This window comes from Mobula hypostoma, chromosome 28 (genome assembly GCF_963921235.1).
Source record: "Mobula hypostoma chromosome 28, sMobHyp1.1, whole genome shotgun sequence".
Lineage (NCBI taxonomy): Eukaryota > Metazoa > Chordata > Chondrichthyes > Myliobatiformes > Myliobatidae > Mobula > Mobula hypostoma.
This window is the reverse complement of record NC_086124.1, coordinates 10,658,187-10,684,343: the sequence shown is the minus strand read 5'-3', so window position 1 is coordinate 10,684,343 and position 26,157 is coordinate 10,658,187. Positions and strand designations below refer to the sequence as shown.

Here is a 26,157-nt window from a genome sequence, read left to right as displayed (position 1 = left end):
ATACATATATACACACACACACACACACACACACACACACACACACATATATACATACACGCATATATACATACATATACACATACATATACACACACATGTACATATATACATACACGCATATATACATACACATACACACACATGTACATACACACACACACACACACGCTGTAATTCAGTTTTTCTATTATTATGTATTTCATTGTGCTGCTGTTGCAAAGTCAACAAGTTTCACAACGTATGCTGGTGATATTAAACCTGATTCGGATTTGGACAGTGAAGACTGGATTGCTATTTCAACACATACAGAGATCGCAGGCACTCTTACACAGTGATGACAGCCACTCTCCACAGCTTGGGTGCTATAATCACAGCCACAACATCCTGGGCCAGTACAGTGCTTCGTCAGTGCTAGTTACAGCTACAAGTACTTTTTTTTAAAAAAAATGATCAAAATTAGGTTTATTCACACTAAAGATCCTTCAAGAATAAAGCCTTTTCGTTCTTTACACTTGCAGGCAATGCTTTCAGTTCTGTTCTATTACCTTCTTACACATCAATAGCACTGCTCCCACTCGAGTGACCCCCCCCCGCCCCGAGGCGGTATACTACCATCTTTATTGAGGGCTTCCTCTCCCAATCCGACCCCTCCCTTTCCACTGAGGTCCAATCCCCAGCTGTAAGGACTCCCGTCCTGAGGTTAAGGGAACACTTTCACTTGCTGCCTATCCTATAGAATGTCTCGCCTCGCCTCTTCCCACACTCCTGTCGACTTCCGGAAGGCGTTTCCGCCTTCCTTCCGTCAGGCTTGGCTGCAGCCCCAGGTGAGAGTGGACCTTTGCCCGCCCCGTTCAAAAGCTGGAGCGCAGTGACTTGATTGACTCCATGCAAATGACTCATCCAACTCCAGCCAACCAGCGTGCGGGTGACCTCACCCAGGTCGGCATGGTAACACCTGCGTCAACGTCCCTGTGCAAGTCAATAGTGCAGGGAGTGTACACATTATCTGTGCGTAGAAAGTGTTTGCCATTGAACTCGAGTGGGAAAAAAAACATCATTCCTCCTTAGAGTTATTCAATAACGCACCTCTTTCTGGGTGTTCAAAGCTTTATCTCATGGCTACAACTGTGAGGCTGTGAACGGTGCGAGAAACAAGAATCGAGTGAGTGGCAGTTCTGTGGGTCAAACTGCCTTGTTAATGAGAGAGTGGCCAAGCTGACAGTAGCTGAACTGACCGCATGCTACGACAGCGGTGTGCAGAAGAACATCCCTGCGTGCACAACACGTCGAAACTTAAAGTGGATGGGCTACGAGCCGCGAAACTGCACAGGTTGTACTCTCGTACTGAATAAAGTGACTGCTAAGCGTAAAAGTCAACAGATTTCACAGCATATGCTAACACAAGGAAATCTGCAGATGCTGGAAATTCAAGCAACACACATCAAAGTTGCTGGTGAACGCAGCAGGCCAGGCAGCATCTCTAGGAAGAGGTACAGTCGACGTTTCGGGCCGAGACCCTTCGTCAGGACTAACTGAAAGAAGAGCTAGTAAGAGATTTGAAAGTGGGAGGGGGAGATCTGAAATGATAGGAGAAGACAGGAGGGGGAGGGATGGAGCCAAGAGCTGGAAAGTTGATTGGCAAAAGGGACACAAAATGATAGGAGAAGACAGGAGGGGGAGGGATGGAGCTAAGAGCTGGACCAATCAACTGTCCGGCTCTTAGCTCCATCCCTCTCCCTCCTGTCTTCTCCTATCATCTCAGATCTCCCCCTCCCCCTTTTAAATCTCTTACTATCTCTTCTTTCAGTTAGTCCTGACGAAGGGTCTCGGCCCGAAATGTCGACTGTACCTCTTCCTAGAGATGCTGCCCGGCCTGCTGCGTTCCACCAGCATTTGCTATGTGTGTCGCAGCCTATGCTGGTGATTTTAAACCTGATTCTGACTCTGCTCCGACACGGCCTCCTCCCTTGCCCCGATGAGGCCGCTGTCAGGATGGAGGAGCAACACCTCATATTCCAGAGCTTCCAAACTGATGGCACGGACATCGATTTCTCCTTCCCGGAATGTTTTCCCCACCTCCTCTGCCACCTGCCCCGCACCCCTCCGCCTCGCCATCCCCGACATCCTGTGCTCTCGTCAGATTTACAAACTCGCTCGCCGCTCCACGTTGACAAATACGGTGCTGTGCAGAAGTCCGAGGCACCCTAGCTATACTTATGTGCCCAAGACTTTTGCACAGTTTTGGTTTATTACTGTCACGTGTACTCAAACGCAGTGGAAAAAAACTTTGCTTTGCAAATCATTTATACAGATAATATCAAAACACAAGTACTTTGAGGTAGTACACAGGAAATGCTGTTAATAATATACAGAATGTGGAGCTTCAGTTACCGAGAGGACAGTGCAGGTAGACAATAAGGTGAGATCGATTGCAGGGTCAAGGATTTGCCATTAATGTAAAAGAAGATAATCAATAGAATTATAACAGTGGGATAGGAGCTGCTCTTGAACTTGGTGATGTGAGTTTTCGGGTTTTTGTATCGTCTGCCCGATGGGAGGGAGGAGGAGAGAGAATATCCGGGTGATAGGAAGGACATAAGACTGTAAAGATTATAAGATAATTAGTAGGCCATTTGGCCCATCCAGTCTGCTCCACTATTTCATTAAGGCTGATCCATTTCCCTCTCAGCCCCAATCTCCGGCCTTGTCCCTGTATCCCTTCACGCCCTGACCAAATCAAGAATCTATCAACCTCTGTCTTAAACATACATAAAGACCTGGCTTCCACAGCTGCCTGTGGCAATGAATTCCACAGACTCATCACTGTCTGGCTAAAGAAATTCCTCCTCATCTCCGCTCTAAAAGGACACCTCTTTATTCTGAGGCTGTATTCTCTGGTGTTAGACTCCCTCACCATGGAAACATCCTCTCCACATCCACTCTATCAAGACCTTTCAACGTTTGATAGGTTTCTATGAGGTCACCCCTTATTCTTCTGAATTCAAGTGAATACGGGCCCAGAGCCATCGAACGCACGTCATATGACAAGTGGTTCACTCCTGGAACCATTTTTGTGAATCTCCTTTGAACTCTCTCCAGTGTCAGCACATCCTTTCTAAGAAAAGAGGCCCGAAACTGCTCACAATACTCCAAGTGAGGCCCTCACCAGTGCTTTATAAAGCCTCAAAATTACATCCATGCTTTCATATTCTGGTCCTTTTGAAATTAATGCTAACCTCGCATTTGTCTTCCTCATCACAGACTCAACCTGCAAATTAACAGTTAGGGTTAATGACCGATGGGACAGATCGGCAAGTGGACAGGAGGAATGGCAAGTTCCAGGCCATAACCCTTTGTGGTTTGGATGGAGTAACTTAATACAGCCTGTCCTGGGAAAACATGAAGTAACCCCCTAGCACCGCTCTAAACCAGGGGTTCCCAACCTGGAGTCCACAGACCCCTCAGTTAATGGTCAGGGTCTGTGCTATAAAAAAAGTTGGGAACACCCTGCTCGAAATGAAACACTACAGAGTGAGTGGCCACACTCGATGGGCATCTGAAGCATAAATCGTGCTGGAAAGTTTCTGTTTGCACTTCAGGAGCTACACAATCTTTTATTTAGTTACAGTCGGCCCTCCTTATCCGAGGGTTCTGCATGCACGGATTCAACCAACCATGGATCAGGAAAACCCGGAAGTTCTCTCTCTAGCACTCGTTGTTTGAGCATGCACAGACACTTTTTCTTGTCATTATTCCCTAAACAACAGTATAACAACTATTTACATAGCATTTACATTGTATTAGGTATTATAAGTAATTTAGAGATGATTTAAAAGTACAGGCAGTCCCTGGGTTATGAACGAGTTCCGTTCCTGAGTCCATCTTTAAGTTGGATTTGAAGTCAGAACGGGTACATTCGGTATTATTTAGTGTCAGTTAGTCAAACGTTTGTCTTAGTATATATTATATTTTACCTTTCTATGCATATAAAACACTTAAGAAACGTATGTATTTCAATAATTAAACCACTGCGTTGCTTAGTAATAATTGTAGCTTTAATCGGGGCAGGGCCTTTCACATGCATCATTAAAATTGTTCCGATCGTTGACCGACTGTAGCCTAACGCTTTTCCAATGACCGATGGGTGTTTCACCTCTTTCCAATCGCTTTATTACTTCCATTTTATTTTCAATTGTGATCGTGATTATTTTCGTGAACAGAAACACTACAGATTCAGAGCTGCGGCGGGTCCTAAAGTCCACCGCACTGAGACAGGTTAAATAAGGTCCGGGGTTCCGCTGGGTCCTAAGATCCACCACACTGAGACAGGTTAAATAAGGGACTTGAGCATCCGCGTTTTTTGGTATCCACAGGGGGTCCCGGAACCAATTCCTCGCGGATAAGGAGGGCCGACTGTATTTTATTTCAAGGTACAGCGCGATAGCTTCTAGCCTGGGTTCAATTCTACCACCGCCTATAAGGAGTTGTACATACTCCCTGTGACCATTTGGGTTTCCGCCAAGCGCTTCGCCACCTGGTGGCATAGTGGCATCCGTAGTAGTCCCAGATTCGGATCCGGCCGGCTCCTTGCCCGCTTTCTATCTGTGCTGGGCTGGGCGTCAAGCTAGTAACTCAGCTTCATTAAAAAAAAAACAAACAAAAAAATGATAAAGTAGCAGCAAGGTTACCGCCCAATGCACTGCAAGGCATGGAAAGGAACAGCCAGTTTCCTCAAAACGTACTGCTTGTTACTTGACATTCTTCCTTTAGGGGTCCCTGTGACCAATTAATCAATTAACCCGTACATATTTGGAATGCGGGAGGTAATGAGCATTGGATAAAACCCAGATGGTCATAGGGGTCACACCTGAACAGATTAGAAGTTACTTCCCATGGTAGGGGAGTCTAGGACAAGAGAGCACGACTTCAGGATTGAAAGACGTCCATTGAGAACTGAGAAGCGGAGAAAACTACTTTCGACAGAGGGTGGTAAGTCATGAGCGGCTGTGGAGGCCAAGTCATTGGGTGCATTTAAGGCAGAGATAGATAGATTCTTGATCAGCCAGGGCATCAAAGGGCATGGGGTGAAGGCAGGGGAGTGGGGATGACTGGAAGAATTGGATCAGCCCATGATCAAATGGCAGAGCAGACTTGATGGGCCAAATGGCCTACTTCTGCTCCTATATCTTATTGTCATGTACAAACTCCTTACAGACCGTGGCAGAATTGAACCCCTGTTGCTGACACTGCAGTAGAGTTCCAAACCAGACCTTGTATTAACAGTGATCCCTTGGTAAGCAAACGATAGTGCGATTGCCAACAAGTGCATCCTTTCAATGGAAATGGAAGTATTGTAATACAGCCAGCGGGGAAAAAATAATCCCAATTTCTAGTACATCATAAATACTCTACCTCTCACAAGGAACACAGTACAGTGCACGATATTAATTAGGGGACCTCATTGATGTCCCTACCCAAGGAGGTGTAAGGCACTCCTTCCCTCCGCTAACCTGCAGGTCACCCTCGGGCAAGGTGTAGCACCTGCTTAGCCCCCCCCGATCCGAGTCACGTGACCATGGGAGCAGGTGGTGGATGGTCGTATGAGCAGCTGGTGCACATCACAAGCCCTGGTTATGCCACCACTGACACTAGGCAGACAACCTCTGAGAAGACTATTGATCATGGCCGGGGTCGCCCGTCTTGTAAAGACACTGCCCAGAAGAAGGCAGTGGCAAACCACTTCTGTAGAAATATTTGCCAAAAACATTCATGGCCCACGGCACACATAACGATGATGATGAAGATGTTGACTGCCAAGCAGGTCGCAATGAATTGCAAAGAGATTTCAGAGAAATGGGCAGAGGAGAGGCGAATGCAGTTCAACGTTGATAAATGCATTGTGAAACAAAGGGACTGGGAGTGTAAGCACACAGTTTGCTGAAAGCAGCAGGTGGACAGGGTGGTGAAAAAGACATCTGGCATACTGGCCTTCATCAGTTAGGGCAGCAGTTCCCAACCTGGCGTCTACAGGCCCCTTGCTTAATGGTATTGGTCCGTGGCATAAAAGGGCTGGGAACCCCCTGAGTCAGGGCATTGACAAACCAAAGAGGGTACAAAAGAGATTGATGAGGATACTGGATGGACAAGAGGGCTAGAATTTTTGGGAGAGGGTGGCCACGCTGGATCTTTAGTTCCCGCAGTTCAAGGAAATGACTTGTGACCTCACGGAAGTTTACAGAACCATGAGGGGTAGGGATAAGATGGATGGTCACAGTTTTACCCCTGGGGTTGGGGAGGTCAAATCCAGAGGGCACGAATACAAGAGGGAAGATATTAGACAGAGAACTGAGAGATAACTTGTCTACATAGAGGACAGTGGGTTCCTGGAATGGGTTCGCCCAGGAAATGGTTGATGCGAGTATAATCTGAGAAGCACTTGGATCGATTCATGGAATAGTTCCATGCTGTATCGCTCTACTACTTTATGAAGCTGTGTCAAACTAATTAAGCACTTAACTAAACTAATCCTTTTGCCCTACAAAGGATTCATATCCCTCCATTCTCAGGATGTTGAGCACATCAACATGAAACCCTTTCGTAGGAAAGCAATGGTAGGGAGGGCTTTACCCATGATGTACTGGGCCGCATCCACCAACTTTTCTAGAAATTTCCACTCAAGGACATTGGTGCCTCTGTGATACAACCAGTCAATACACTTTCTACCACACATCTGTAGAAGTTTGTCAAGAATTTTGATGACTTACCAAATCTCCGCAGATTCTTAAGGAAGTAGAGGCGCTGTCGTGCTTTCTCTGTAAAAGGGGGCAAAAAAGCCTCATCAGTTACACCACCGGGTTCAAGAGCAGTTAGTACCCCTCGACCATCGGGCTTTTGAACAAAAGGGGTAACTACACCCACTCACCCCATCGTTGAAATGTTCCTACCGCCAATGATCTCACTTTAAGGACTCTTCATCTCATCACCCCATTCTCTCGTGAACATTCCTATTTATGTTTGCATTTTCACGCTTTGTCATCTTCTGCACTCTGGTTGATCTTTCATTGATCCTGTGATATTTGCTATTAAACCAAAGGAAAATGAACCTCAGGGTTGTGTGTAGGGTGACATACATGCACTTTGATAACAAAGTTTACTTTGAGCTTTGAACTTCGAACAGTCATGTGCCTATCTCAGAGCCTCATAAATGCTTCTATCATGTTTTCCCTCCCTACCACCCCTGGAAGCATATTCCACTCTATATTAAAAGAAACTTGCCCCACACATCTCCTTTGAACTTATACCTCTCACCTTAAATGCATCCCATCTGGTATTAGTCATTTCAAAGCCGGGAGAACTATTTTTACTGCAAGTGGAATCGAGCACCGTTTCCCAAGTTTCACTTAAGTACACTAACCTTTGCCTCCCTGTAGTTCAGAGACAAGTTCTCTTGCACTCCCAGGTTGGCACCTGTCCCATATTTCCTTCGCACCACCACCCAACTCAGCGAGTGGTAGCAGATCTGAATGAGACTGTTGCCACACAGTCCGACGGAAACTCTTACCTCATACCCATACCTGGCTGCCTGTTTGGTGGCATGGGTTAAGGTGGGTCACTGTACCAATCACACGTTCAGCTACAATGCCAATCGATCATAGCTCATTGGCAGGATATTAAATCTCCCAGCCAGTGCCGCCATCAAATTCAGTTGAAACCCATTTTAAAAGATCTCTGCCTATTCTTGTGTTAAGAAGCCTCCAGTAACTGACTGAACACGTGACTCCATAAGACAAAGGAGCAGAATTAGGCCATTCAGCCCATCGAGGTTGCTCCATCATTCCAGCATGGCTGATTTATTATTCCTCTCACCGCCAATCTCATTGCTTCTCCCCGTTACCTTTCACACCCTGACTAATCAGGAACCTATCAACCTCCACCTTAAAAATACCCATGACTTGGCCTCCACAGCCGACTGTGGCAATAAGTTCCACAGATTCACCACCACTCTGGCTAATGAAATTTCTCCTCATCTTCTGTTCTAAAGGGAAGTCCTTCTATTCTGAAGCTGTGCCTCCTGATCCTAGACTCCTCCACTACAGGAAACATCCACTCCACATCCATTCTACCTAGGCCTTTCACTGTTCAATAGGTTTCAATGAGATCACCACCTCATTCTTCCAAACTCCAGTGAGAACAGGCCCAGAGACAACAAACGCTCCTCATACATTAACCCTTTAATTCCCGAGATCACCTTCTGTTTGCTTTGCTAAATGTACGATTCTATTCCATTGACCCTAGAATAACCTTAGTACCTCTTCAAAAACATCTGTTAAAGATGTCTTTATACTTCCTTCCTTTTCCCTTTATTTCTACTTCTCTTGACGGTTTCCTGCAAGGATGGATAATGGTCGCCTTGGTCTTGGTTATGGCCCCTTATTTACCAGCCGCTGGTGCAGTGGCATCAGCACTGGATTTCGAGGCGAGTGGTCCCAGGTTCGAATCCAGCCGGCTCCTTGCACGCTGTCCATCCGTGCTGGGTTGAGCGTTGAGCGAGCAACTCGTAAAAAAAAGACAAAACGTGCAAGGTCGCCGCCCGAAATGCCACAAGGTGCAGAGAGGAACAACAACAACAACAGTCCTTCATGAATCACCAGTGAAGCCCTTCGAGCTTTCTCCTGACGGCTGGAGGAAATATCTTTACATTCCAGCCGTAACCACACTGAGGTGGCGTAATGGTTACCGCCGTGCTAGTACAGCGTTAGCGACCAGAGTTCAGTACCGTCGTTGCCTATGAAGAGTTAGCACGTTGTGACTGCGTGGGTTTCCTGTGGGTCTCTCAGTTTCCTCCCACATTCCAAAGATATACATACGGGTCAGGGGTAGTGAGTTGTGGGCACGTTATGTTAGCGCTGGATGCCTGGTGACATTTGCAGGCTGCTCCCTCCCAGTAAATTCTCAGAAGAGAGGGAGGGGAGGGTTTTTTTTTAAAACCCGGGAGGAGAAATCGATATTCATGCCATCCGGTTGGAGGCTACCCAGACAGAATATAAGGTGTTGTTCCCCCACCCTGAGTGTGGCCTCATCTCGGCACCAGAGGGGGTCACAGACCGACACGTCAGAATGGGAATGGGAATCGGAATTAAGGCGGTCGGCCACCGGGAAGCCACGCTTTTGTTGGATGGAGCCGAGGTGCTCGATGAAGCGGCCCCACCATTTGCGGCGGGTCTCACCAACGTTGAGGAGGCCACATCGGGAGCGCCGGGCGCGGGAGATGACCCCAGCAGATTCACAAGCGAAGTGCTGTCTCACCTGGGAGGACTGCTTGGGGCCCTGAATGGAAGCAAGTGGGCACTTAGATTGCTTGCGAGGAAAAATGCCCAGAAAGAGATCAGTGGGGAGGGACGAATGGACAAGGGAATCATGGAGAGAGCACACACAAACATCCTTTCTGCATGTCTGCATGTCTAGCCGGTGCTAGAAATCTGTTGGGAGCGTTTACATTGCACTTGCATTCAAATTGAACATTGGTACATTATTGACCTGCAGATATTACCTAAAAAAAGAATTATTATTCACTACTAACTGAACATCACTGAAAGATGCTGACATGTGAGAATCCTAGCAGAAGGATTTCTTATCTCTCTGGCTCAGTTGCTGGTGGGCTGATCGATTGGTGCCAATTGCGTCGCTGGTGTTTAGGGCAGCAATGAAGGTCCTCCATCTCTGGTGGTGTTCAGGGCTTCCTTCATCATCACAGTAGCTTCCCGGAGTAACATTTTTTACTCCCAAAATTTGCTCCAAGGGACAGTCCAACTAGAGCAGAAGTCTGTTCTTCCACAGCTTTTCCACCCACCAACCGGCATCCTGGTTTGCGGTGTGTACCGTCAATATCTGCCGCCTGGAACGAGTTTGTACGTTCTCCCCGTGGCTGCGTGGGCTTCCTCCGGGTGCTCCGGTTTCCTCCAACAGTCCAAAGACGTACCGATTGGTAGGCTAATTGGTTATTGTAAATTGTCCTGAAATTGGGCCAGGATCAAATTGGGCGGTGATGGCTCGAAGGGCCAGAAGAGCCTATTCTGCACTGTGATAAATAAATAAATGAACCTAACAAACATTCCATCTCTACCACCAAGGTCAAGGGCATCAGGTTCTTGGGAAATACACCATCCTGGCTTGAATATGAAAATTGTTCCCTTGACACCAGGTCCGAATCTTGAACGACCCCTTGAGGAGCAACTGTCACACACAGATTGGGGGGAAAGGCAAACACTTCATTAGCTACATCTGCTCATTAATGCAAATATCTGATCAGCCAATCATGTGGCAGCAACTCAACGTATAAAAGCATGCAGGCATGGTCAAGAGGCTCATTTGCTGTTCAGGCCAAACTTCAGAACGGGGAAGAAACGTCACCCAAGCGACTGTGACCGTGGAATAATCATTGGCGCCTGATGGGGTGGTCTTAACATCTCAGAAACTGCTAGAATTTTCACGCACAACAGCCTCTAGAATTTACAGAGACTGGTGCAAAAGAACAAAAACCTCCAGTGGGGAAAAAGACCTTGTTAATGAGAGGGTTCAGAGGAGAACGGCTAGACTGGTTTGCGCTGAAAGGAAGGTGGCGGCAATTCAAATAATCGCGCATTACAACAGTGGTGTGCAGAAGAGCATCTCTGAACGCCCAACACATCGACCCTTGAAGTGGCTGGGCTACGGCAAAGGAAGATCATGGTCATACACTCAGTGGGAACTTTATTAGATACAGAGATACCTAACAAAGAGGCCAATGAGCGTACAGTCCACTCTGCCAGTGATGCTTGGCTGTTGCATCCTTTCAAATGTACCACTGTGCTGACAGAGCCTCACCAACAAGGGACAAAGGGTCACCTACTAACGGAGAGACCAACTGACCGTGGACCTGAAACGCATTCACCCTGATAAGGAGTGTAACAAGGGAAACGCATGCAAAGGGGAACCCACAAATTCTGCACCATAAACACCCCAGATCGGGATCTGAAGCACCTTCAATTACTCCAAAAGACTGAGGTTTGGTAAAATACTGAACGGCTTTTATTCGCTGTACAATACGACCTCCACGGTGAGTGTCTGCCCCCGGACTGAGGGGGAGGGGCAAGGCAAACACCTTTATACAGGACTCTGTGGGAGGAGCCACAGGGGCAGTCAGCAGAGGGGTGTGTCCAGACAGGTAACCGAGTTACAACATATATATATGGTTTACCACAAGATCAAACTTGGCTCCCCCGAAACAGTGGGAAGGCAGCAGTCCGGGACCGTCAGCACAAACGTCTCACTGGTCCTCACATGCGCACTGAATAAATAGTGCCTGACTACACTCACTGATCACGCAAGCATTTCCGACGAGCTCCGACAACCTCCCGACCCTGTAGCAGGTAATTCGGCATATTAATGGCAAGTCACACACATCTGCACAGTAACTGTACTAAATCTAAAATGTATTATGAGCCCTTGGATAGTCCCCCCTCTTGCCCTTGTCCCATTAATAACAAACATTATTTAGCAGGGAAAGCAGTTAGCTCCCCCCTACAGCAGGTGATGGAAGAGAACCATTCAGATGGGAATTCTATTCACTCCCACAAATGGTCACATATAATACAATCTCATGACTGTAGAGGAGACTATATCTATTTCACAGGGCTAAGCGAAGCGACTGGGTATAATGTAGTCAACGCAATGAATGTGCACAGTAGCTTACAGCATATTCATTATACACAGGCCTCAAAACATCCTACTCCCCAAATGGTCAAAATGAAACCAAATAACGAGGTCTAAAACACCCTACGACACACGTTTCATTATCATGGTCCACAAGCTGGGCCTGGTCAATCCTGGTTGGAGTCCCCAAGACGCTCCTACGTTGAGTTCAACACTGACTGGCCACTCCTGCGACGCTGCTGGTGTCAAACTGTATCGGTCTCTGCCATTCCTTTGGGTCCGTCGGATGGATGGAGAGAGGAGGCTTCCTACGTGGGCAACAGCTTGCCCTCCACGCTGGGTTGCCTATCCAGACAGCTAGGGTGCAACGTCAGTGGTCGACCCTGACCGACAGATAAACACACCTAGAAGCAGAACAACGCTTCCTCCGCACTGCACCTACAAAATGGGATGCTTACACTTTGAGAACCTGGGTGGCTGTATTGCTGCATTTTGTTACCACGTACACACCGAATGATCTGTGACACAGCAGATAAAAACTGCAGGCAAGTTCTGCACTAGTTGTCACACATTCATTGTCTTGGTATCTTGGAGTGATCAGAAGTGGGCTGCACCAGAACTGAACGTCCCGTTAATTTTTTTTCTGCAATGCATGTGGTACAGACAACTGTGAGTCAGCACCATAAGTATATCATCACATCCTACTCAAGATACAATAGGGATGACACTCACCAAAACCTAGGAAAAGGGAGGATCCCAAGTGGACTGACGTTATTCTTGGGAAGATGAGCCAGGACGAGAGGAATTTCATATGATGGAGGCAAAGGGCTTACTAAACCTGACCACTGGTTGGTGTGGAGCTAGCATTGCAGTACTGAACTGAAAATTGTTGTAACATTTAGAACCAAAGCATTTTATGGAACAAGCTAAAGCCATTCAGTGCATCATGGATTCCTAATAGAGCAATCTATTTGGAAAAAAAGTACAGCACAGAAACAGGCCCTTCAACCCATCTACTTCGTGCCGAACCACTTAAACTGCCTACTCCCATCAACCTGCACTGGAAGCAGAGCCCTCCATACCCCTACCATCCACGTACCTATCCAGACTTCTCTTAAATGTTGAAATCAAGCTCGCACGCACCACTTGTGCTGGCAGCTCATTCCACACTCTCACAACCCTCTGAGTGAAGAAGTTTCCCCTCATGCTCCCCTTAAACTTTTCACCTTTCACCCTTAACCCATGACCTTTGCTTGTAGTCCTAGTGGAAACAGTCTGCTTGCATTTACCCTATTTATGCCCCTCATAATTTTGCATACCTCTATCAAATCTCCTCTCAATCTTCTACGTTCCAAGGAATAAGGTCCTAACCTTTTCGATCTTTCCTTGTACCTCCAGATCTGGCAACATCCTTGTAAATCTTCTCTGTACCCTATCAACCTTACTTACATCTTTCCTGCAGGTGGGTGACCTAAACTGCACACGGATGATTTCAATTTCTTCTCCTAGTGCCCTGTTCACTTAAGACCTGGACTGGAGAACTGCCTTGGCGCTTGGAGCCAGCCGATAACACACCCTGAGCAACGCAACTCCGCCATGGAATGCTCCGAAGCCCGGCTGCGAACGGGGGAAGGCCGGGCATGGGGCGAGCAACCCCATCCCGTTATACAAAGAGCTGCAGGAATGCCGACACAATCTCTGGAGACCTCATCCCTGGGAGAGGAAGGATCCTCGATGGGCCCTACCTAGGGACAGCTTGAAAGACTTGTCTGGGGCCAAGAAATCTGGTGGGTTGCCGTCGGTGGTCTATGCGCCAGTAGGGGAGATGGGCTTAACTGCAATAAGAGCAAAGTGGTTTTGGTCATGGTGTGTTGTGCAAAGGCCTCTCAAAGTCCAGCCCTATGTCCCCGCCCTGAGAGGTGGATATGGGCAAGGCTAGCCAGTAGGGCCTGTACGGTGGATACAATGGATTGTAGAAACATTGATGAACTCTAACCACACCATAAACATTGGGCGATGGAGACGGGAGGTCATCAATGGTCTGTGCTCCACCGGGAGCCAAGGCCCCATGAAGTGTTGTGCAAAGCACCCATACAAAGAATATAAATGTTTCACCAACTGTCCTTCAAGGCCAAACCAGGCATTGCCAGCCCTGCCTTGGCCAATGACTACTTAAGATCCTGAAGCACTGCACATTCCAGTGCAGACTCTTTAATACCACCCCCACCCTCTTAGGGCTTCATGGCAGTGCAGCAGTTAGTGCAGTTTGTTACAGTGCCAGTGATCCAGGTTCGATTCCCGCCGCTGCCTGCGAGGACTTTGTACATTCTCCCTGTGACCGTGTGGGTTTCCTCTCACACTCCAAAGGCAGAGGGGTCAGTAAAGGCTGATTTATACTTGTGCGTCAACTCAACGCCGTAGGTACGGCGTCGTCGCGAACACTACGCGGATCCCTACACCATAGCCTGACGCGCACCTCTCCCAAAATGTAACTATGCGTCGCGGCAACGCAGACCGCAACACCAGTGATTGGTCCGCTTGGTAGCATCACATTTCCTCCTACGCTGCAATAGCTTCCCATTGGGCGACTGAAGGGCAGGGAAGGAACTCTGGCTGCAATGCTTTCAATAAAGCTTTACAGACCTCCGAAATTATAGAGGACACATTTCGCTCTTACTGAAAAAAGACGCTTGCTTCTTGTTAACCCCCTGAAAGACTACCATGACCATAAAGCCTTGCACGGGCAGGCGTGTGCACATGCGTGACGTGCGCGAATTGCAGAGCGACGCAGACACACCAACACACAAGTATAAATGCTCACAATGCACGTAAGTCACTTGCGTAGGTTACCGCGTTGAGTTAACGCAGAAGTGTAAATCAGCCTTAAGGGTTAGTAAGTCGTGGGCATGCTCTGTTGGCGCTGGGAGAAAGACAACGCTTGTGGGCTGCCCCCAGCTCACATTCAGACTGTGCTGGTCGTTGACACAAACACCTTATATTCCGTCTGGGCGGCCTCCAATATTGATTTCTGCTTCCGGTATTCCCTCCCCGTCCCCTATTCCCCACTCAGGCCTCTTACTTCTTCTCACCTGCCTATCACCCCCCTCCCTCCCGAGTCCTCTCCTCCTTCCCTTTCTCCTATAAGTCCACTCCTATCAGATTCCTTCCTCTCCAGCCCTCGACCTTTCCCACCAATCTGGCTTCAACCATCACCTTCCTCTCCCCGCAACCTTTTGATTCTGACGTCTTTCCCCTCCCTTTCCAGTCCTGAAGGATGGTTGGCCCAAAACGCCGACTTCCATAGATGCGGCCTGACCTGCGTGCGACACGTTTTGATGTATGCCACAAAATAAAGCTCATCTTAATTTTGTTTTATAAAGGCAAAGGACACCGCCACCTCTAAGTTTCTTTCATCCAAGTGGAAAATGCTCTGGCAGTTGACCCGTGTCGCATGCTCTAAGTCCTAGAGTCCCTCCCCAGCAGCATCTTCGCTCGCTCACCACTGCACCCTCAATAGCGACTAAAGAATGAAGCTGTGACCCGGAAGGTACAACAGTCAAAGGACGTTTAAACCGCTTGTGAAAAAAAGCTCTTGCTTTTATTAGTCGAGGCATTGACTTCAAAAGTCAGGAGGTTGTGTTGCAACTTTATATAGCTCTGGTTGGTCACCATCTGGAGTACTGCGTACAGTTCTAGTAGAAGGGGCAGATGAGATTCACCAGGATGCTGCCTGGTTTACAAGGCTTGCGCGATCATCTGGATAAACTTGGGTTGTTTTCTCTGCAGTGTCAGAGGCTGAGGGGAGATCTGATAGAGGTTTGCAAGATCTACAAGAGGTTCACCGATACAACAGGGTCTTTTAAGAGGCTCCTGGATAAGTACATGCAGCTTAGAAAAATAGAGGGCTATGGGTAACCCGAGGTCATTTCTAAAATAAGTACATGTTCGGCACAGCTTTGTGGGCTGAAGGGCCTGTATTGTGCTGTAGGTTTTCTATGTTTCTAAGATTATGAGAGGCATAGATAGAGTGAACAGGCAGTATCTACATCCCAGGGTTAAAAGGTTTAGTACTGGAGGGCATATATTGAAAGTGAGAGGGGGTAGGTTTATGGGGGATGCCAGGGGTAAGTTTTTTCACCCAGAGAGTGGCGGATGCCTGGAATGTGCTGCCTGGTATGGTGGTAGAGGCAAATACATTAGAGGTTTTTAAGGGAAGTTTGGATAGGCACATGGATGTAAGGACGATGGAGGGGTATGGATACGGTGTCGGTAGGAGGGATTAGTGTTTGAGTGTTTTTGATCTGCGTTTTAGCTGGTTTGGCACAACACTGTGGACCGAACAGCCTGTTCCTCTGCCGTACTCTTCCATGTTGTATGAAAAGCCACATTCCCCGGCATCGAGACAAGCCCACCCACTGAGGCAGTATGCTGACCACCGGCTAGAGTTCTAGCCCACCAGATTTTACAAGGTAAACAAGCAGAAATCCATTTCAGACTGGATTGCAGACGATCGGCGGTTTCCCAGCAGCTGTTGTGAAGTTAGCATTTGCTTCTCGGAGGGTGCCTTTGAAGAATTTGGCGAAAACTAGAACCTCAACTGTCAGAACATGACGCTGGGAAATGCAAGCACAGCTGCACTTTGTTAAATTAAAAATAACTATCTAGTTCATTGATCGGAAATTGCCAGAATTACAGCATGGTCTGGGAGAACATCAAACAGCCCTCACTGAGAGAGTGCGACAAACGTTTAGGTTTAAGTTCTCACCGATTTGGTTCCTGCCGCCTCCTCCCTGCCCAAATCCAGGTTACAGTGAAAACGGAGAAAATGATTGCCTGTCAGCTACTGACGTTAAAAGACCTGTTCATCGCCAGAGCACAGAAAAGCGTCTATGGGGCAGTGGTTAGCACCACGCTTCACAGTACTGGTGATCTGGGTTCATTTCCCGCCGCCGCCTGCAAGGAGTTTGTACGTTCTCCCCCCCCCCGCCCCCGACCGCGTGGGTTTCCTCCCACAGTCCAAAGACGAACCCGTTGGTAGGTTAATTGGTCATTGTGAATCGTCCCTTTATTAGGCTTGGGTTAAGCCAGGGGGTCACTGGGCAGTGCGGCTCGAAAGGCTAGAAAGGCCTATTCTGTGCCTTGTCTCAATAAATAAATAGAACAGGTGAGAAAGAAACTGTTGACTCCACCCACCCTAGTAATCACCTATTCACCAAATTTCCATCAGGGAGACGCTGCAAGTCCATCACCAACAGGTCTACACGTCATCTCCGAAGCTTCTTTCCTGAGCTATCCAGCTTCTCAAACCTCCTCTGGATAGTAGTGAGGTCAGCTGAGAAGATCATCGGGGGTCTCTCTTCCCGCCATTACAGGCGTTTACACCACACGCTGCATCCGTCAAGCAAAGAGCATTATGAAGGGCCCCACGCACCCCTCATACAAACTCTTCTCCCTCCTGCCATCTGGCAAAAGGCACCGAAGCATTCGGGCTCTCACGACCAGACTATGTAACAGTTTCTTCCCCCAAGCCATCAGACTCCTCAATACCCAGAGCCTGGACTGACACCAACCTACTGCCCTCTACTGTGACTATTGTCTTGTTTATTATTTATTGTAATGCCTGCACTGTTTTGTGCACTTTATGCAGTCCTGGGTAGGTCTGTAGTCTAGTGTAGTTTTTGTGTTGTTTTATGTAGTTCAGTGTAGTTTTTGTATTGTTCATGTAGCACCATGATCCTGAAAAATGTTGTCTTGTTCTTACTGTGTACTGTACCAGCAGTTATGGTGCCCTCCCAACCATTGAGCACATCTGCATGAGACATTGCCATAGAAAAGCGGAGTCCACCAGAGATCCTCAACACCCAAGCCATGCTGTCATCAGGATGAAGGTACAAGAGACTCAGGACTCGCACCACCAGGTTCAGGAACAGTTACTACCCCTCAACCATCAGGCTGTTGAATAAAAGGGGATAACTACACTCACTTGCCCTATCAACCAGTGATCTCACTTTAAGGACTCTTTATCTCATGTTCTCGTTATTTATTGCTATTCATTTATACAAACATTTGGACAGTTTGTTGTCTTCTGCACTCTGGTTGATCTTTCACTGATCCTGTTAGAGTTACTATTCTATAGATTCGTCGAGTACGCCCACAAGAAAATGAATCTCAGCTCTGTATGTGGTGACAGATGTACTTTGATAATAAAATTTACTTTGAACTTTTGAAATTTTCTTCAGAAAGGCTCAGAAGGTTTTAAATGGGATGCGCAAACAGCTATACAAGTGTTTAGCAACACTTGGATTTCCTTTCAGAGCCACGTGGGTGGGAAAGCACAGGGATGGTGAGACTGCTCACTTGTCTCCAGGAGCGAGGCTAACGGAGGCCGCAGTAGTCAAGAGAAAACAAAAGTATGCAAATTAAAATGTCCAAATCCATCACTTGAGCTTCCTGCAGGTGCTGGACAGACTGCATACCACGGGCATAAGCAGAGCACATTTTTACTAGCCGGAAGACCACTTGCTTCTCGGTGTCAGGTGCAAGAGCAGGTGGTGATATCCGAGATGTTAGATTTGGCTAGTTCAACGGAGGATAAGAGGGTTGTGATCGATTCAGTTAGACAGACAGTCCTCAGATGCTGTGACCTGATCCTTGTACGATCTTAGTCATTTACTTCAGTACTAGGAGCCAAAATACACACCAGTTAGTCTACATAAATGATTAATTAATTTATTTTATTTACTTAGAGACCACCATCATCATTTTGTGCCATGTCATATGACATCATCATTTGTGCCATATCATATTACATCATCATTATGTGCCGTATCATATAACAGGTGATCGTGGTTTCCATCTGCTGACCATGATTGTTCTGGGAAAATTTTTCTACAGAAGTGGTTTGCCATTGCCTTCTTCTGGGCAGTGTCTTTACAAAATGGGTGCCCCCCCCCCCACCATTATCAATACTCTTCACAGATTGTCTGCCTGGCGTCAGTGGTGGCATAACAAGGACTTGTGATGTGCACCAGCTGCTCATACGACCATCCACCACCTGCTTCCATGGCTTCACGTGACCCTGATCGGGGGCTGAGCAGGTGCTACACCTTGCCCAAGGGTGACCCGCAGGCTAGCGGAGGGAAGCAGTGCCTCACACCTCCTTTGGCGGAGGCGCATCTCCACCCCGCCACCCAACAGATACAGCAAGGTATCAGGCCGGAAGGGCCACCCAATTACACCTAGAGTCGTGCGTCTTTGAACTGTGGGAGGAAACTGGAGCACCCGGAGGAAACCCATGCGGACATGGGGAGAACGTACAAACTCCTCGGAAAGAACAGCAGGAATTAAACTTAGGTTACAGACGCTGTTATTAAGTTAATCCAATCGTTACGCTACAGTGCATTACATTCCAGTAGAATGTGCGACAAGTTACAGTAACTTACCATAAGAATGGCACATCTTTATCATTTTTCGCTCATTGACTTTTCAGGATGCGGGCCACATTAGAAAGGCAGTATTTATGGCCTTTCCCTAGAGATCTTAAGAAGGTGATGGTTGGGAGTTCCTTAACTACTGTAGTCTGTCTGGGAAAGGTGTCTAGTAGTAAGGACATTCCAGAATTTAGACCTGGCAGTTGGTGCTGACAGTGAGGAAGACAGCCAGAGGCTACTGAACGATTTTGGTCAGCCGGTACAACAACCAGATGCTGGACGAACTGAGTGGGGGGGGGGGGGGAAGGAAAAGTTGACATTTCATGGTAGTGTAGAGGTTAGCACTATGCTTTAGAGTACCAGTGACTGGGGTTTAATTCTCGCCGCTGCCTGTAAGGAACGTTCTCCTCGTGACTGCGTGGGTTTCCTCTGGGTGCTCCAGTTTCCTCCCACAATCCAAAGCTGTGCTGGTCAGTAGGTCAGTTGGTTATTGTAAATAGTCTGGTGGTTAAGCTAGGGTTTAATCAGCCGAGGGTTCTTCCAAGAGGACCACAACCTTGTCGTAGGCTTGTGTGCCTCAATGACCGGGAGGGCTATGTTGGCTGGAGTCAGGGCCTTGAGCTTTGGCTATTGGTAGGGTCACCCATGCCAAGCAGGTCAAAGGGTAGAGGTCAGACTAAGAGTGGTTCACTGGTCCTCCAGGGTCAGGGTGGAGGGTGGTTTCAGCTCAGGGTGAACAACCCTGACTGGTCAAAAAACAGTTGTTATGGAAACAGCAAAAGAAGAATCCTCCTGGACAGAAATGGAGGACCTTCACTGCTGCCCTAAACGCTGAGAAGTAAGTAAATCAGGGGTTGCTGGGCTGCACAGCTGGGAGGGCCAGAAGGGCCAATTCTGTGCTGTACCTCATTAAATTAAAAAAAAGATTTCAGGGTCTAAATCCTACATTGTGCACAACATGAGGGAAGTGGCAAGACAGGTATCTGAGGTGATTGATGGACTGAGAGATCAGTCATAGAACAATGGCTCCGGGGGGGGGGGGCACGGAGCTGAGAGAGCGAGGCGGGTGGATGGCAAACGGAGGCAGACAAACACAAGATGACGATGGAGCAAGGGTGGAGACAGCCAGCAAGTTCAGAAAGCTCACGGCAGCCCTCTACGCCTTTGGGTGAGTAAGATGGTGCTGGTGACTGTTGGATGTTGTATGGGCTGCGGACAATAGTTCTTTGAGAATGCCCACAAGAAAATAAATCTCAATGTTGTATATGGCGATACATATATACAGATATATCCATGTATGCACATACATATATACATACACAAGCATATATATAGCTAGGGTGCCCAAGTACTTTTGCACAGTACTGTGGTAATTTTATGTATTGCACTGTCAGCTGCCACAAAAAAAAACAAATTTCTTGACATATGTGAGTGATGATAAACCTGATTCTGATATGGGTCTCTGTTGTGGACTGAGAGTGGGAAGGAGACAGGGAGAGGGGAATCATGGTTGGGAAAAGGGGAAGGTGAGGGGGAATGGGAAGCACCAGAGAGATATTCTGTTATGATCAATACACCTATCATTTGGAATCAAATGAACTTGTCTGTTGACTCAGGGCTGGCGTGCTGGAACCAGCCCCGTCCCAGGCACTCCTTGTCTGCCACCTGTCCCACACCCCTCCCGTGGTGCACCACCCTCGCCATTCCCATCCTTTGCTCCCACCAGATTTACAAACTCACTCGCCGCTCCACGTTGACAAATACAGTACTGTGTAAAAGTCTGAGGCACATATATAAAACTGTATGAACTTCAATAATAAATTACTGTGAATTTCGGAATGGATTGTAACCATAATAAAACACAGAATGGTACAGCAGAGTACAGCCATTTAGCCCATTACATTGCAATCTATTTCAAAATTAATTTAACTCTTCCCTTCCACATAACCCTCCATTTTTCTTTCACCCTGTACTTGATTGAGATACCGTGCGGAATAGGCCCCCCCTGGACTTTCAACCCATGCTGCCCAGTAATCTCCTGATTTAACCCTAGTCTAATCACGGGATAATTTACAACGACCAGTTAACCTACCGACCGATACGTCTTTGGACCGTGGGAGGAAACCGGACCACCCGGAGGAAACCCACTCAGTCATGGGGAGAAGGTGCCAAACTCCTTACAGGCAGTGACGGGATTTGAACCCAGGCCTCTGGTACTGTAAAGTGTTGTGCTAACCACTAGGCTACCATGCCGCCCCTTCGATGGGGAAATGATTGTCGGTGCCAGGCAGGGTGGGTTTGAGTACCTCAGAAACCTTTGATCTCCTGCACAAAAATAACCACACGTTACAACAGTGGTGTGCAGAAGAGCATCTCCGAACACACAACACATCAAACCTTGAAGTGGACGGGCTACAGCAGCAGAAGACCATGAACATATACTCAGAGACCACTTTATTAGGTATAGGAGGTTGTACCTAATATGGCAGTACCAGTAGTCAGGGTGGTTAAGGAAGCATATGAGAATGTTTTTCTTTATTGGTGGGTTAAAGGTTTGGCACAACATCAGGCCTGTGCTGTACTGTTCTATGTCTGTTCTGCAGATACTGCCTGGCCTGCTGAAAGCTAGCACTTTAAGTTTTGATTGCTGATCTCAATACATGAAGTCCAAGAAGGACTACACTTTAAATGGGACACAGTGGAGCTTCTGGCGTAGGCAAACATGAGGCAGGCACGAAGTGTGGTTCTCTTCTGATAACTCCGTAAACAAACATATCAAAATTGATCCCATCTCTGAAACCCTAAAAGCCAAAGAAACAGGAGCTAATAGAGTTCAAAGGTCAACTGAAGAGGTAGCCAATCAGGACCGAGGCATGCAAATGAATGGGGGCCTATATAAATGCGAGTACTCCCAGACAGAAACACTCGACTGATGATGAAACGCCTGCAAGCTAATTTCCAAGCTCGATGAACGCAACATGAAATTTTAAGTTATTATTTCAGATTTCCAACATCTGTACTTCTTGATTTTCAGTCTGTGTTATCCCTGCCTTCTGAAGAGTACCTGGTATTACCCTTGTCGCCTGTTATACTTGATTTCCATCTATGAGGTATTTTAAAGCCTTTGTGTGACGTGTGTGGTTTAGGAGGCTCAGAGTTATTAACTCTACACTACAGGGAGTTGCCCGACAGACAGCTTTGCAGTTCTTCAAGGCCGGGCCGATTGGGATTTAGCAATCTCCACATCTGGGGCGTTTGCAGAAGCAGCTTCAGAGTCTGGATGCCTTTCAACACGACCCGCTTCTCTCAGAAAGGCTTCTGAGCAGGAACGAGGGAGGGAGGCCAGACATGCCTCAAAGTGGGGAAAAACAACTTTAAAAAAAAAAATTTATTAAGCTCTCTGGAATCCGGGATGAATTAGAATTTATACTTCACCCAGGTAACACGAATATTTATATCAATTCATAATTACATATTTTAATCCCTAGTAATTAAATATGTGGTTTGAAGAGCCTGTTAATTAAATATACCTGTTCACATTACACATTGCGCAGGGTAACTGGATGAACTGTGGCTTCCGATGCTGATGAGAAGATCCCGTTTTACCCTAGGGTACTCATTGTACGATCCGGCTGGTAGCGTTGTGGCATCAGCGCCGGACTTCGGGACAAAAGGTCCCGAGTTCGAATCCAGCCGGCTCCCCTGGACGCTTTCCATCCGTGCTGGGTTGCGAGCTGGTGATCTCTTTGGAAACTCACCCGGCAGAAGGCAACGTCAAACCACTGCTGTAACTTGCCCCGTACACGGTTCCCCACTGCGTCAGAGAGGCGTGGAGGGAAATCGTCCGCTAACCGCAGAAACTCCGGATGCGATGTACCTTTCCTTCCCTACTCATTGTACAACCTCTCAAAGTCCCCGTGAGAGGTGAAACGGGGAGGGCTGGCCATCAGGGCTCTGGTGAAGCTGTGTACAATTGATTGCAGAAAAATTGATGAACTCCAACTGTACTGCCGACTTTGGACGATGGAGATGGGAGGTCACCAAGCGCCTGTGCCCCACTGAGTGCTAAGGGCCCAAGAAAAAGACGACGACTCATTGTTGCATTTTTGTTCCTTTTTTTTGAGCAGGGAGAGGGGTATTTTGGGGGCCAATGTTCGTGTGGGGGGGAGGGGGTTTTGGGGGTTGACGTTCTTTTTTTTCCCCTTGGATTTGTGGCTATCTAGAGAAGCAGCATCTCAGAGTAGAAATGAACCTTTGACCTTTGAACTTTGAACAGGATGTTTTTTAACACTGGGTTAAGTGGGAGTCCCACTTACTTAGCAGCTGTTGGCCAAATATACAAAAACATTGCGGCTCTGACCCCCCAGAGCGATGGAAAATCTCGGGTTTAGAGAAAATAGAAAGCAGCCTGCTTATTTTTCTCTGGAAGTGAAAGGGGTGACTAAAAACCCCACCCTCACAACAAAGGAGAGGGGTGGATGAAGTGAGGGAGGGGTGCAGATGCGCAGTGAGGAACGCTGGGAAAAGCAAGAATACTGAGATTCTGCAGATGCTGGAGATCTTGATCAATGCAGGCCAAATGATGGAGCTGACTACTTTTACAACTCTCTGCAGCTGACTTCGATCCTGTGCAGTAGCCTCCCTCCCCCCCCCACCCCCACTACACCAGACGGTAGGTGGATGCAGCCAGTCAGAATGCTCCCCGCCTCACTCAGAAGATTGAATGGTCATTTGTGGAATCTTGCTGTGCACAATATAGGCACTTCCTTGCCCAAGTTGTAATACTGAATTTTTAAAAAAGCAGCACGTCTGTTCAAACGAACGTGCTCTACTGCGCCAAATCCAATCAGCAAGGGTCTTGCTGCGACACACACAAAACGCCGCGGGAACTCAGCGGGCCAGGCAGCATCAAGGAAATGAGTACAGTCGATGTTTCGGGCCGAACCCCTTCGGCAGGACTGGAGAGAAAAAAAAAAGCTGAGGAGTAGATTTTAAAGCTGAGGGGAGGGGAGGGAGAAATTCAAGGTGAGGGGTGGAACCTGGAGGGGGAAGGATGAAGTAAAGAGCTGGGAGGTTGATTGATGAAAGAGACAGGAGGCCATGGAAGTAAGAAATAGGGGGAAGGAGCACCAGAGGGAGGTGTTGGGCGGGCAAGGAGACAAGGTGAGGGGGGAAAAGGGAATGGGAAATGGGGGAGGGCACTACTGGAAGTTTGAGAAATCTATGTTCATGACAGCAGGTTGGAGGCTACCCAAGCGGAATATAAGCTGTTGTTCTTCCAACCCCTGCGGCCTCATATCAGAATGGGAATGGAAGGAATTAAAATGAGTGGCCACTGGGGGATCCTACCCGTTTAGCGGATGGAGCACAGATGCTTGGCGAAGCGGTTTCCTCTAGGTGCTCTGGTTTCCTCTCTCAGTCCAAAGACGTGACGGTTGCTAGGTTAATTGGTCATTGCAAATTGCCCCACAATTAGGCTAGGGTTAAATTGGAGGACCAGAAGGGCCTACTCCACCTGTGTCGCAATAAATAAGTAAATATTACCACAATTATGGAAAAGAGGTTTCTTTTGCTCAGCTGGGGTGGCTTTGGACAGTGATGCTTGCCACACAAGATTGCCTGGGACATGCAAATGGAATCAGAGCCACACACGGCTTGTCTGCAAACGACCGCCATCTGCTGACATTGGATACCGCTTCAATCAGACCAAGCAGCGGGCAGATTCCTTTCATTCACACTTGGTCCAAAGCACTTCAGATTCATTCACATTCACGGCCAGGAAGCGCCATTCTCCTTCCTGCTCCTGTCGTTGAATCGGCTCCGCACGGCGAAAGGCAGAATTGCAATCGTGGGATCTTGCCATGTACACTTGCTTCCCGATTTCACAAAAATAGCGACAAGGTGCGGAAGTTTCTTCCTCACCGCCCGCAGGCCGCGGAGGCTAAGGAATCCCGAGGCGGGTTGACGACACTAGTCCTGATACACCTCGAGAAGTGTTCAAGACGGTTACAGAAGCAGTTTGCGAATGGCCATTTCAGGCGTTGGGCCATAGCTGCAGAGTTCAGTCGCCCAAGTTCCCAGGCCTGAGGCCTACTGAGCGAAGCTGCTGTGTGGGACCACAGTCTGGGTAAAAACACTCTAGCATTGCAGTTCCCGGCAAATCCTCAGACTAGGTTGGTCATTGACTCAAAAGACACTGCATGTTTTGATGTACACATGAAAAATCGAGGCAATCTTTAATCTTATAGTAGGATAGCAAAGCAATTGGCCTGGTTACAGAGTTGTATGGTCACATAGTTTAACTGCACCTAAACAGGACCCATTGGCCCAACATCTCCATGCTGACCAATGTCTTTCTGAGTTAGTTCTACTTGCCTACATTGGCCCATATCCCTTAAAACTTTTTCAATTCCTCTGTTCAAATGTCTTCCCAACATTTTAATTGTCCCCATCTCTACCCATTTGCCTGGTACCTTGTTCCATGTACCCACCATCCTTCTATGTGAAGGTGTTGCCCCTCAGAACTCCCATTAAACCTCCCCCCCCACCAAAATCCTATGCCCTCGAGTTTTAAGACTTCCCTACTTCGGCGAGCACCTTAAAAACTTTCCTGCACAGGTTTCCTATCGTCGTCGGAATTGAAGGACAGCCAGAGGGTGGTGAAATCTGTGAGGGCCAAACCAGGTGGCGTCTAACATTTTCTTGATTGGTCAGGGTGTCAATGGTTACGGGGAGAAGGCAGGAGAATGGGATTGACAGGGATAACAAATCAGCCATGATCGAATGGCAGAGCAAACTTGATAGGCCAATTGGCCTAATTCTGCTCCAGTATCTTATGGGCTCAAAATCGTGAAAATTAGGAGGGAAGGTCTTTCTTTAATGGCAATTTACAATGACCAATTAACCTACCAACTGGTATGTCTTTAGACTGTGGGAGGAACCAGGAGCACCCAGAGGAAACCCACACGGTCACGGGGAGAATGTACAAACTCCTTATAGGCGGTGGCGGGACTTGAACCCGGGTTGCTGGTAC

The 26,157-nt window shown here is 47.7% G+C and overlaps 1 protein-coding gene across 10 annotated transcripts in view; it reads right to left on the bottom strand.

The window, feature by feature from the left end:
• luzp1 (leucine zipper protein 1) overlaps window positions 1–26,157 on the bottom strand; it is a 199,329-nt gene that overhangs the window by 122,688 nt on the left and 50,484 nt on the right. For 6 of the 10 annotated variants that reach the window (XM_063035122.1, XM_063035120.1, XM_063035119.1 and 3 more), the window contains one exon: window positions 6,768–6,815. The exons of 1 other annotated variant lie outside the window; for it this stretch is intronic. The gene's annotated coding sequence lies outside the window, so the exon portion shown is untranslated. Of the gene's footprint in view, window positions 1–6,767; window positions 6,816–6,925; window positions 7,083–26,157 lie in introns of all 10 variants that reach the window. 3 more of the 10 variants (XM_063035116.1, XM_063035117.1, XM_063035118.1) reach the window with 1 other exon arrangement.